This window comes from Chiloscyllium plagiosum, unplaced genomic scaffold, assembly GCF_037043375.1.
Source record: "Chiloscyllium plagiosum isolate Xiang-an unplaced genomic scaffold, Cpla_swu_hap1 HiC_scaffold_25, whole genome shotgun sequence".
NCBI lineage: Eukaryota > Metazoa > Chordata > Chondrichthyes > Orectolobiformes > Hemiscylliidae > Chiloscyllium > Chiloscyllium plagiosum.
The window spans coordinates 60,068,335-60,078,838 of NW_028270163.1; the positions used below are offsets into that span (position 1 = coordinate 60,068,335).

A 10,504-nucleotide genomic window follows, 5' to 3' on the forward strand; every position below is an offset into this window, starting at 1 on the left:
AAGGAGCACTGCTCCAAAAGCTTGTGATTTCAAATAAACCTGTTGGACTATAACTTGGTGTTCTGCAGAATTCCTGCTCTCTAAGCTACTCTTTTAACCACAGTAGAATCATAGAGCCCTTTGGTCCAACTAGTCCACGCCAATCAAGCTTCCAAACCAAACTAGTCCCACTTGCATGCATCTGGCCCAAATCCCTCCAAACCTTTCCTTTCATGAACTTATCTAAATGTCTGTTAAATGTTGTAACTGTACCTGGAGCTGGATGAACTTTGGATCATTTGGGAGGCTGAGGTGGTAATTGAGAGGAGTTATAGGGAGGTAATCACACCTCAGGTATAGGAAAAAGGTAGATGGGTTACAGTCAGGGGAAGAAAGATGTTGCCAGAGTGTGATGCAATTTCCCAGGTAGACCCTGTCCACAATACACAGGACACATCTGAACGAGACTATTATTGCTGTGTCAATCTACTTTCAATTGTCAGCAAAATGATAGAAAGAGTTATAGATAGTGCTATCAGGTGACACATATACACCAAAAGAACCGGCTCACTGATGCTTAATTTGGCTTCTGCCAATGTCTGTTAGCTACTGACATCTTTACAGCCTTGGTCCAAACATGGACAAAAGAGCTGAACACGAGGGGTGAGGTAAAGGTAACTGCCCTTGACATATCATTCTCAGCCCCAGGATATTACAAATGAAGCTCCTCAGGCTAGTGACCTAGGACCAACCATCTTAGATTACTTACAGTGTAGAAACAGGCCTTTCGGCCCAACAAGTCTACACCGACCCTCCAAAGAGCAACGCACCCAGACCCATTACATTTACCCCTTCACCTAACACTACAGGCAATTTAGCATGGCCAATTCACCTAACCTGCACATTTTTGGACTGTGGGAGGAAACCGGAGCACCCGGAGGATACCCACACAGACACTGGGAAAATGTGCAAACTTCACACAGACTGTTGCCTGAGGCGGGAATTGAACCCGGGTCTCTGGTGCTGTGAGGCAGCAGTGCTAACCACTGTGCCACTGTGTCACCCACAGTTATGTCATTAGTAACCTTCCTTCCGGATGTAAGTTTGCTCGCTGAGCCAGAAGGTTCATTTTCAGATGTGTACCAGTGAAATTTTAGAAGTGTGTAATTAGTGCAAAAGATAAGGCCTAAGCATTTCCAGCAATCTTCAGCAAGAACAGCCAAGTGGATGATCCATCTTGGCCTCGTTACAGATGCCAGTCTCTAGCCATGGCTATGGGTCCTGACAACATTCTGGCATTTCACGTACTGAAGTCTTGTGCTCCAGAACTTGATCCTTCCCTAGCCAAGCACTTTCAGTAACAGTTCAACATTGGCATTTACCTGACAGTTTGGAAGATTGCCCAGGTATATCCTGTATACAAAAATCAGAATAAAGCAAACCTGGCCAATTTCCACCCCATCAGTCTACTCATGATCGTCAGTAAGGTGACAGAAGATATCATCAACAGTGCTATGCTGCTCAGCAATAACTTGCTCAGTGATGCCCAGTTTAGGTTCCCCCTGGACCACTCAGCTCCTGACCTCATTACAGCCTTGGTTCAAACATGGACAAAAGAGCTGAATTTCAGGCATCAAATAAGAGTGACAGCTCTTGACATCAAGGTCGCATGTGACTAACAGTGGCATCAAAGAGCTTGAGTAAAACAGTGTTCAATGGATATCAGGGGGCAAACATTCTGCTGGTTGGAGTCATACCTGGCACATAGACAAATGGTCATGTTGTTGGAGGTCAGTCATCTCAACTCCAGATCATCTCTGCAGGAGTTCCTCAGATGGTGTCCAAGGCCCAACAATCTAGAGTTTTTGTTGTAATCACTTGTAGGATGTGGCCATCACTTGCTGACCAGGATTTTATGCCCTTCCCTCGTTGTCCTTGAGATGGTGGTGGTGAGCTGCCTTCTTGAACCACTGCAGTCCATGTTCTGCAGATAGCCCCAAAATGCCCTTAGGGAGGGAATTCCAGGATTTTGACCCAACAACAGTGAAGGATTGGCAATGTATCTCCAAATCAGGATGCTGAGTAGCTCGGAAGGGAACTTGCAGGTGGTGTTCTTATGTATCTGCTGTCTAGATTAGAGTGGTGCTGGAAAAACACAGCAGGTTAGGCAGCATCCGAGGAGCAGAAAAATCGACGTTTCGGGCAAAAGCCCTTCATCAGGAATGATAAAGAGCTTTTGCCCAAAACGTCGATTTTCCTGCTCCTCGGATGCTGCCTGACCTGCTGTGTTTTTCCAGCACCACTCTAACCTAGACTCTGATCTCCAGCATCTGCAGTCCTCACTTATTCTTTATGTATCTGCTGCCCTGTCCCTCTAGTTGGAAGTGGTCATGAGTTTGGAAGGTGCTGTCTAAGGTTGCTCCATCAATGCCTTTCATCCATCATAAGGTCAGATTGGGGATGTTTGCCAGTGATTGCACAATGTTCAGCACCTTTCTCAACTCTTCAGATACCGAAGCAATCCAAGTTCCCCTCCCCCCACATTATCCCAGTTCCAAGCCTCTAACTCAGCCCCGCCCTACAGACCCCTCTATCACTGTCCAATCTGACCTATCACCTTCTCCCTCACCTTTATCCACCTACCACATTCCCAGCTACCTCCCCAACCCCACCTTCCTTCCATTTATCTCTCATCCCAACCCACAAGCCTCATTCCTGATGAAGGGCTTATGCCCAAAATGTCAATTCTCCTGCTCCTCGGATGCTGCCTAACCAGCTATGCTTTTCCAGCACCACGCTCTCAACTGTCATTCTTCTGTATCTGTCCTGCATCTTCTCAAAGAATAAATGTATCCTCCCTGACACATGGTGTCCAGAGCTGAACATAATTGGGATCTAATCAGAATCACTTTATCTCTCCTAGTCCCTCAGCAGTTGGAAAATATTCCAATTTATCTTTCTCTAATCCAAACGTCTGAGCCCAGACTTCTCCATGTTGAACTGAACTGTCATCATTTTTCTCACTTAGTCTCTGTTCCTTTGTAACTTTCTGCTGCCATTCACACTACTTGCTCCTTCTTCTAATGTCCAAACCTGAAGATGTAACTCTTCATTCTTTCATCCAAGCCAGCTGCACTTCTTGAAAAACTGAAGTCAAGATCCCTGGGAACACCATCTGCTGATAAGACAAGATTTCCTTTAACCCTTCTACCTGTTTCCTCCTTTCAACCAATTACTGATCCACATAACAAGGTTACCTCCAATTCCATATGCTTCCAGTTTAATTAATTATCTTGTGTGAAACATTATTAAATGCTTTTAGAAGTTGGTAAAAGACAGTGTCTTGAGATACTCCCCGATTCACCGAGTAACCTCCTCAAAAAGATTCAGCTTGGGTTAGTCAAACATAATCTCTCAAAATTGATATTGATCCAATAACTCAGTTATTCTGATCAATAACAGGTAAGTTCACCATATTTAATGTTAATTTTATATGTCCCGAAGTATCTGGTTTCCCTCTCCCTCCTTTCTCAAATAAAGGACTGACATTTGCAATTTTCTGATCCAAAGACATAATCTAGACTTAAGTAATATTATGAACCACAATTTTCTCACCTTTTTTCCTTTAAACACCCTAAGATCCCAGAAAGGTGCCTTTCTTAATTCTCATTATTCTCTCTAGATAGTTAATCAACTCAAAATAAATAAAAAAATTAAATTCTGCTAATGGACCAACATTCACTTTTACTTCTCAATATATTTACAAAAATACTTTTATTGTTAGTTTTGAGAAGTAGAGTTTTCATATTTGCAAGTTTTTGTTTCCATTTTCCTTTCTGCACTTGATTATTTATCGTTGAGAACTATTACAATCTGCCAGATTCATTTTAAAACGTGCTTACGCTGATATTTTACTTTAGTTCAATGCTGTCTCTTACTTTGTTGGTTAACCAATGCTGGTTAATACAACTTGTTGCTATTTAGGGTTCTGTACTGGCTTGAATCATACCAAATATACGTTTAGGCAATTACCATTGTTTGTCATCTTAACAGTTCATGCCAGTTCATTGAAACTTGTTAATACTTAAATGTAACAGCTTGAGATCCCTCTGTAAATGAAAATTATTTCCCTTCATTTGGTAATATAAAATAATGTTTAAATTGAATAAATTCAGACTACAAGTAGTTGCCAGTTGGCGGTTCATGTCCAAATCTTGATAACAGGAAGGAAACTTTTGAGACAGTATAGTTAGTTCAAAGGTTAGCCTTAAGGTGTAGCAAGCAAGACAAATGTATGTGAGACTTAATTGCAAGGGATTAGAGTATAAAGGTAAAAAACAAATCTTGCTCTAATTTGTGCAAAGTGCTGAGCCATGCTTCTAATACTGTTAACTATTTTGGTCATTTTGTCTCAAAATGATTGAACTTATCTTACAGGGATTGCAACAAAGGATGGCAAGATTGACAGCTAGCATGAAAGCACTTTCCTTTGAGGAGAGACTTAGTGTAATATAACACATACTGTGTAGTTTAAAGAATAAAACTTAATGTTTGTGAAAAGGTTTGTAGCTCGGGTGCTCGTTGTTGTGGTTCTGTTTGCCGAGATGGGAATTTGTGTTGCAGACGTTTCGTCCCCTGTCTAGGTGACATCCTCAGTGCTTGGGAGCCTCTGAGCACTGAGGATGTCACCTAGACAGGGGACAACACGTCTGCAACACAAATTCCCAGCTTGGCGAACAGAACCAGAACGTAAAACATAATCTCAATGATCTGTGTTACATTTTGAAAGCGCTTGACTCTAGGTACTGAGTTCCAGAATGTGGAATTTGGAGGATCTATGGCTAACAGATGAACTATTTAAGACTGAGATGCAGAGGAATTTCTTCACCTGGAAGGTAATGAATCCTCTATCCTAGAGGGCTCTGGTGGCTTCACCATTGAGTACATTCAAGTTGTCAATCAATAATTATCTAAATATTTAAGATCATTGATATGGGGATAGTGCAGGAAATAGCAGTGATGTAGAAAATCAGTAATGATCTGATCAAATAACGAAGCAGATTCAAGGGACTGAATGGCCTGATTCTCAAAAGATATCTGGACAGGTATATGGATAGGAAGATTTAGGGAATATGAGCCAAACATAAGCAAATGGGACTAGTTCAGTTTAGGAAACCTGGTCAGCACAGACAAGTTGGGGTGAAGAGCTTGTTTCATGCCGCATCCATTTATGACTGATTCTCCTTTAACTCTCATTGTAGGTGGCAGTGCATATACTCTTGAACAGTTACCTAGGAGTATACATAATGTGGTATGGCTGTAAGGATTGTTTTAATTTTAACTTGCTTTTGGAGTTCTGGGTGTCGCATTTTATTACCCGTTCCCAATTACCATTGAATTGCCTGGGTCGCGTGGTGGCACGGGTTCAATTCCCACGTCAGGCGACTGACTGTGTGGAGTTTGCACATTCTCCCCGCGTCTGCGTGGGTGGGTTTCCTCCCACAGTCCAAAGATGCACAGGTGAATTGGCCATGCTAAATTGCCCGTATTAGGTAAGGGGTAAATGTATGGATGGGTTGCGCTTCGGCGGGTCGGTGTGGACTTTTTGGTAAAAACAATGACTGCAGATGCTGGAAACCAGATTCTGGATCAGTGGTGCTGGAAGAGCACAGCAATTTAGGCAGCATCCGAGGACAGGCAAAATCGACGTTTCGGGCAAAAGCCCTTCATCAGGAATAAAGGCAGAGAGCCTGAAGCGTGGAGAGACTTTTTGGGCCTGTTTCCACACTGTAATGTTGAGCTGTTTCAGAGGGCACTTGAGTCAAAATCTTGCTATGTGCCTGGAATCACACGTAGGCCAGAATAGCTAAGTGCAGCAGATTACTAGATTACTTTCCCTAACAAGCATTAGAGAATCAAATGAATTTTTGTGACATTCATATTAACAGCATATTAATCGATTTTAACAGCAACAGCATTTATTCCAGATGTATGCGTGAATTTACATTTCTCTGCTTCCGGGATGTCTAACGCATCTCTGGATTATCAATCTTTGGTTGTACATTAGGAGCTCTTTATCGCTGCTTCGAGGCCCCATTGGTACATGTTTGCAGGAACAGCATCCCTGACGGTGGCGACACGGAGAGGCAAGTAGCCAAACAAGCTGCCTACTCAGCTGCGCCACTGCAGAAATGGCCAGCGCCGCCCGCTGTGCGCATGCGCTCGTACGGCCACGCCCCCTTTCTGATGGCCGGGTCGCGCGCCTGCGCAATGCCACACGCTTTGACTTTCAGCAGCGCCCTTGATCGGGAGCGCGCGGCCAGCCCAGAGCGGACCGCTTCAGTCCCAATAACCAATTCACCATCAGTTCACCGAAATGTATATAACTACATGTACATTCCTGTACTCCCTCTCTACTGAACACTTACATTCTAACGCACGCTCAACCTAAGGACAAGCGGTTTTGTTGTGAGACGGAGTGCGCGCTCCCGCTACTCACCAACCCCCGGCACCTTTTGTTGGGAGACCAGAGCCTGGCAACAGCCTCGATACCGACAGCTAATCAGAATGCGGTTCCCGCCCGGAATGCCCGCCCCCTACTGCCTGCTCCAACCAAATAAAACACGGGACATTATCAGCCGCCTGTATTTTTAGCCCAGCACCAGTCACTCAGTCTCCTTGCGCTCTCTATGTTTACCACAGACGAAGCTTGTATCGACAATTTGTACCTTACGATTGTTATTTTGACGATTTGTATCGTGTCAGCATTCATTAATAACGTGATTTCGATCTGCGCCTTTTGTCGTTCTAGTTGAGTTTTCACTGAAAACGAAATAAAACATGGGGGAACTATTTATCAAGGCCTCCATTTAAGAAGTAGAGGCGAAGCAGTGATGGATATGCCTCTACCTCAATCAGAACGGCGCATTCAGAACCCCCGCCCCCCCGACCCAAACCTATTTAAATAGCCCTTCGGGTAGGGGTGGAGACGCGCTTCACAGTTGACCAATCGATATTCCTCAGTGCCGCGAGTCCCCGCCCACTGCAGCGACGTTTATAATAATAAAGTAGTTCCGGACCCCCTCCATGACGCCACCCCGCCCCCTTGTGCTGTGGGATCGCGGAGGGAGCGAGACTATAAATAACGGTGCGCTGCGGACTGATGGCAATGAGTTGTAAACGCTCCTGGCTGGTTGGATTCTGCGTGCGGTGGAGTAGCGGCGCTAAACACAACAAGAAGGAAATTATATAAAATATATGAACTTAATATAACACCACAACGAAAATACAAAAGAATTTTTTTTAAAAACGGACAACAAAAAAAACGCAACGAAATTCTCCCTCATTGAATGTCTATTTACATCAGCGCCGAGAACAGCCGAGTAAGTACTAGAACCTTCTCTGCTCGCGGGCCGACTAAGGGAGTGAGAGCTGTGAAGGGCTGAGGCGGCTAATTGCCGCAATCGGGCGGTTGACCCGCTGCTGTCGAAAGTCCGCTCCTGGGGAGCGACGGTTACTGTTCCTGACGCCCCGCCCCCAGACCCCTCACCACCTGCGACTCCCCCTCCCCCACCACCGGCCCTTTCCCCTCAACACCCACCACAGGCCCCTACCCCTCCGGTCCCTCTCCCCTCAACCCCCTGCACCCGCTTCTCTCCCCCCCCTCCCTCTCTTCCCCCCCCCTCCCTCTCTCCCCCCCCTCCCTCTCTTCCCCCCCCTCCCTCTTCCCCCCCCTCCCTCTCTTCCCCCCCCTCCCTCTCTTCCCCCCCCCTCCCTCTCTTCCCCCCCCTCCCTCTCTTCCCCCCCCCTCCCTCTCTTCCCCCCCCTCCCTCTCTTCCCCCCCCCTCCCTCTCTTCCCCCCCCTCCCTCTCTTCCCCCCCCCTCCCTCTCTTCCCCCCCCTCCCTCTCTTCCCCCCCCTCCCTCTCTTCCCCCCCCCTCCCTCTCTTCCCCCCCCCTCCCTCTCTTCCCCCCCCCTCCCTCTCTTCCCCCCCCCTCCCTCTCTTCCCCCCCCCTCCCTCTCTTCCCCCCCCCTCCCTCTCTTCCCCCCCCCTCCCTCTCTTCCCCCCCCCTCCCTCTCTTCCCCCCCCCTCCCTCTCTTCCCCCCCCCTCCCTCTCTTCCCCCCCCCTCCCTCTCTTCCCCCCCCCTCCCTCTCTTCCCCCCCCCTCCCTCTCTTCCCCCCCCTCCCTCTCTTCCCCCCCCCTCCCTCTCTTCCCCCCCCCTCCCTCTCTTCCCCCCCCTCCCTCTCTTCCCCCCCCCTCCCTCTCTTCCCCCCCCCTCCCTCTCTTCCCCCCCCCTCCCTCTCTTCCCCCCCCCTCCCTCTCTTCCCCCCCCCTCCCTCTCTTCCCCCCCCCTCCCTCTCTTCCCCCCCCTCCCTCTCTTCCCCCCCCCTCCCTCTCTTCCCCCCCCCTCCCTCTCTTCCCCCCCCCTCCCTCTCTTCCCCCCCCCTCCCTCTCTTCCCCCCCCCTCCCTCTCTTCCCCCCCCCTCCCTCTCTTCCCCCCCCTCCCTCTCTTCCCCCCCCCTCCCTCTCTTCCCCCCCCCTCCCTCTCTTCCCCCCCCCTCCCTCTCTTCCCCCCCCCTCCCTCTCTTCCCCCCCCCCTCCCTCTCTTCCCCCCCCCTCCCTCTCTTCCCCCCCCCTCCCTCTCTTCCCCCCCCCTCCCTCTCTTCCCCCCCCCTCCCTCTCTTCCCCCCCCCTCCCTCTCTTCCCCCCCCCTCCCTCTCTTCCCCCCCCCTCCCTCTCTTCCCCCCCCCTCCCTCTCTTCCCCCCCCCTCCCTCTCTTCCCCCCCCCTCCCTCTCTTCCCCCCCCCTCCCTCTCTTCCCCCCCCCTCCCTCTCTTCCCCCCCCCTCCCTCTCTTCCCCCCCCCTCCCTCTCTTCCCCCCCCTCCCTCTCTTCCCCCCCCCTCCCTCTCTTCCCCCCCCCTCCCTCTCTTCCCCCCCCCTCCCTCTCTTCCCCCCCCCTCCCTCTCTTCCCCCCCCCTCCCTCTCTTCCCCCCCCTCCCTCTCTTCCCCCCCCCTCCCTCTCTTCCCCCCCCCTCCCTCTCTTCCCCCCCCCTCCCTCTCTTCCCCCCCCTCCCTCTCTTCCCCCCCCTCCCTCTCTTCCCCCCCCCTCCCTCTCTTCCCCCCCCCTCCCTCTCTTCCCCCCCCCTCCCTCTCTTCCCCCCCCCTCCCTCTCTTCCCCCCCCTCCCTCTCTTCCCCCCCCCTCCCTCTCTTCCCCCCCCCTCCCTCTCTTCCCCCCCCCTCCCTCTCTTCCCCCCCCCTCCCTCTCTTCCCCCCCCCTCCCTCTCTTCCCCCCCCCTCCCTCTCTTCCCCCCCCCTCCCTCTCTTCCCCCCCCCCTCCCTCTCTTCCCCCCCCCTCCCTCTCTTCCCCCCCCCTCCCTCTCTTCCCCCCCCCTCCCTCTCTTCCCCCCCCCTCCTCTCTTCCCCCCCCTCCCTCTCTTCCCCCCCCCTCCCTCTCTTCCCCCCCCTCCCTCTCTTCCCCCCCTCCCTCTCTTCCCCCCCCTCCCTCTCTTCCCCCCCCTGCCCTCTCTTCCCCCCCCTCCCTCTCTTCCCCCCCTCCCTCTCTTCCCCCCCCCTCCCTCTCTTCCCCCCCCCTCCCTCTCTTCCCCCCCCCTCCCTCTCTTCCCCCCCCCTCCCTCTCTTCCCCCCCCCTCCCTCTCTTCCCCCCCCCCTCCCTCTCTTCCCCCCCCTCCCTCTCTTCTCCCCCCCCTCCCTCTCTTCTCCCCCCCCTCCCTCTCTTCTCCCCCCCCCTCCCTCTCTTCTCCCCCCCCTCCTCTCTTCTCCCCCCCCTCCTCTTCTCCCCCCCTCTCTCTTCTCCCCCCCCTCTCTCTTCTCCCCCCCCTCCCCTTTCTCTCCCCCCCCCTCCCCTTTCTCCCCCCCCTCCCCTTTCTCCCCCCCCCTCCCCTTTCTCCCCCCCCCTCCCCTTTCTCCCCCCCCCTCCCCTTTCTCCCCCCCCTCCCCTTTCTCCCCCCCCCTCCCCTTTCTCCCCCCCCTCCCCTTTCTCCCCCCCCTCCCCTTTCTCCCCCCCCTCCCCTTTCTCCCCCCCCTCCCCTTTCTCCCCCCCCTCCCCTTTCTCCCCCCCCTCCCCTTTCTCCCCCCCCTCCCCTTTCTCCCCCCCCTCCCCTTTCTCCCCCCCCTCCCCTTTCTCCCCCCCCTCCCCTTTCTCCCCCCCCTCCCCTTTCTCCCCCCCCTCCCCTTTCTCCCCCCCTCCCCTTTCTCCCCCCCCTCCCCTTTCTCCCCCCCCTCCCCTTTCTCCCCCCCCTCCCCTTTCTCCCCCCCTCCCCTTTCTCCCCCCCCTCCCCTTTCTCCCCCCCCTCCCCTTTCTCCCCCCCCTCCCCTTTCTCCCCCCCCTCCCCTTTCTCCCCCCCCTCCCCTTTCTCCCCCCCCTCCCCTTTCTCCCCCCCCTCCCCTTTCTCCCCCCCCCTCCCCTTTCTCCCCCCCCTCCCCTTTCTCCCCCCCCTCCCCTTTCTCTCCCCCCCCCTCCCCCCAACATGCTTGTGCACTCTCCAAAACTGCCTAAATCCCAA

The 10,504-nt window shown here is 52.3% G+C and overlaps 1 protein-coding gene and 1 long non-coding RNA gene across 3 annotated transcripts in view; one reads left to right on the top strand and one right to left on the bottom strand.

Annotated features, from left to right (window-relative positions):
• LOC122562316 (uncharacterized) overlaps positions 1-6,537 on the bottom strand; it is a 56,184-nt gene extending 49,647 nt beyond the window's left edge. The window contains exons 1-2 of one of the 2 annotated variants that reach the window (XR_006315281.2): positions 6,408-6,537; positions 3,073-3,154 (exon numbers count right to left, since the gene is read on the bottom strand). This is a non-coding gene — a long non-coding RNA (uncharacterized LOC122562316). Of the gene's footprint in view, positions 1-3,072; positions 3,158-6,407 lie in introns of both variants that reach the window. The other variant, XR_006315282.2, reaches the window with a different exon arrangement.
• A 614-nt stretch (positions 6,538-7,151) lies between these two features.
• tob1a (transducer of ERBB2, 1a) overlaps positions 7,152-10,504 on the top strand; it is a 7,382-nt gene continuing 4,029 nt past the window's right edge. Inside the window, exon 1 of the mRNA XM_043715182.2 lies at positions 7,152-7,361. The gene's annotated coding sequence lies outside the window, so the exon portion shown is untranslated. The remainder of the gene's footprint in view (positions 7,362-10,504) is intronic.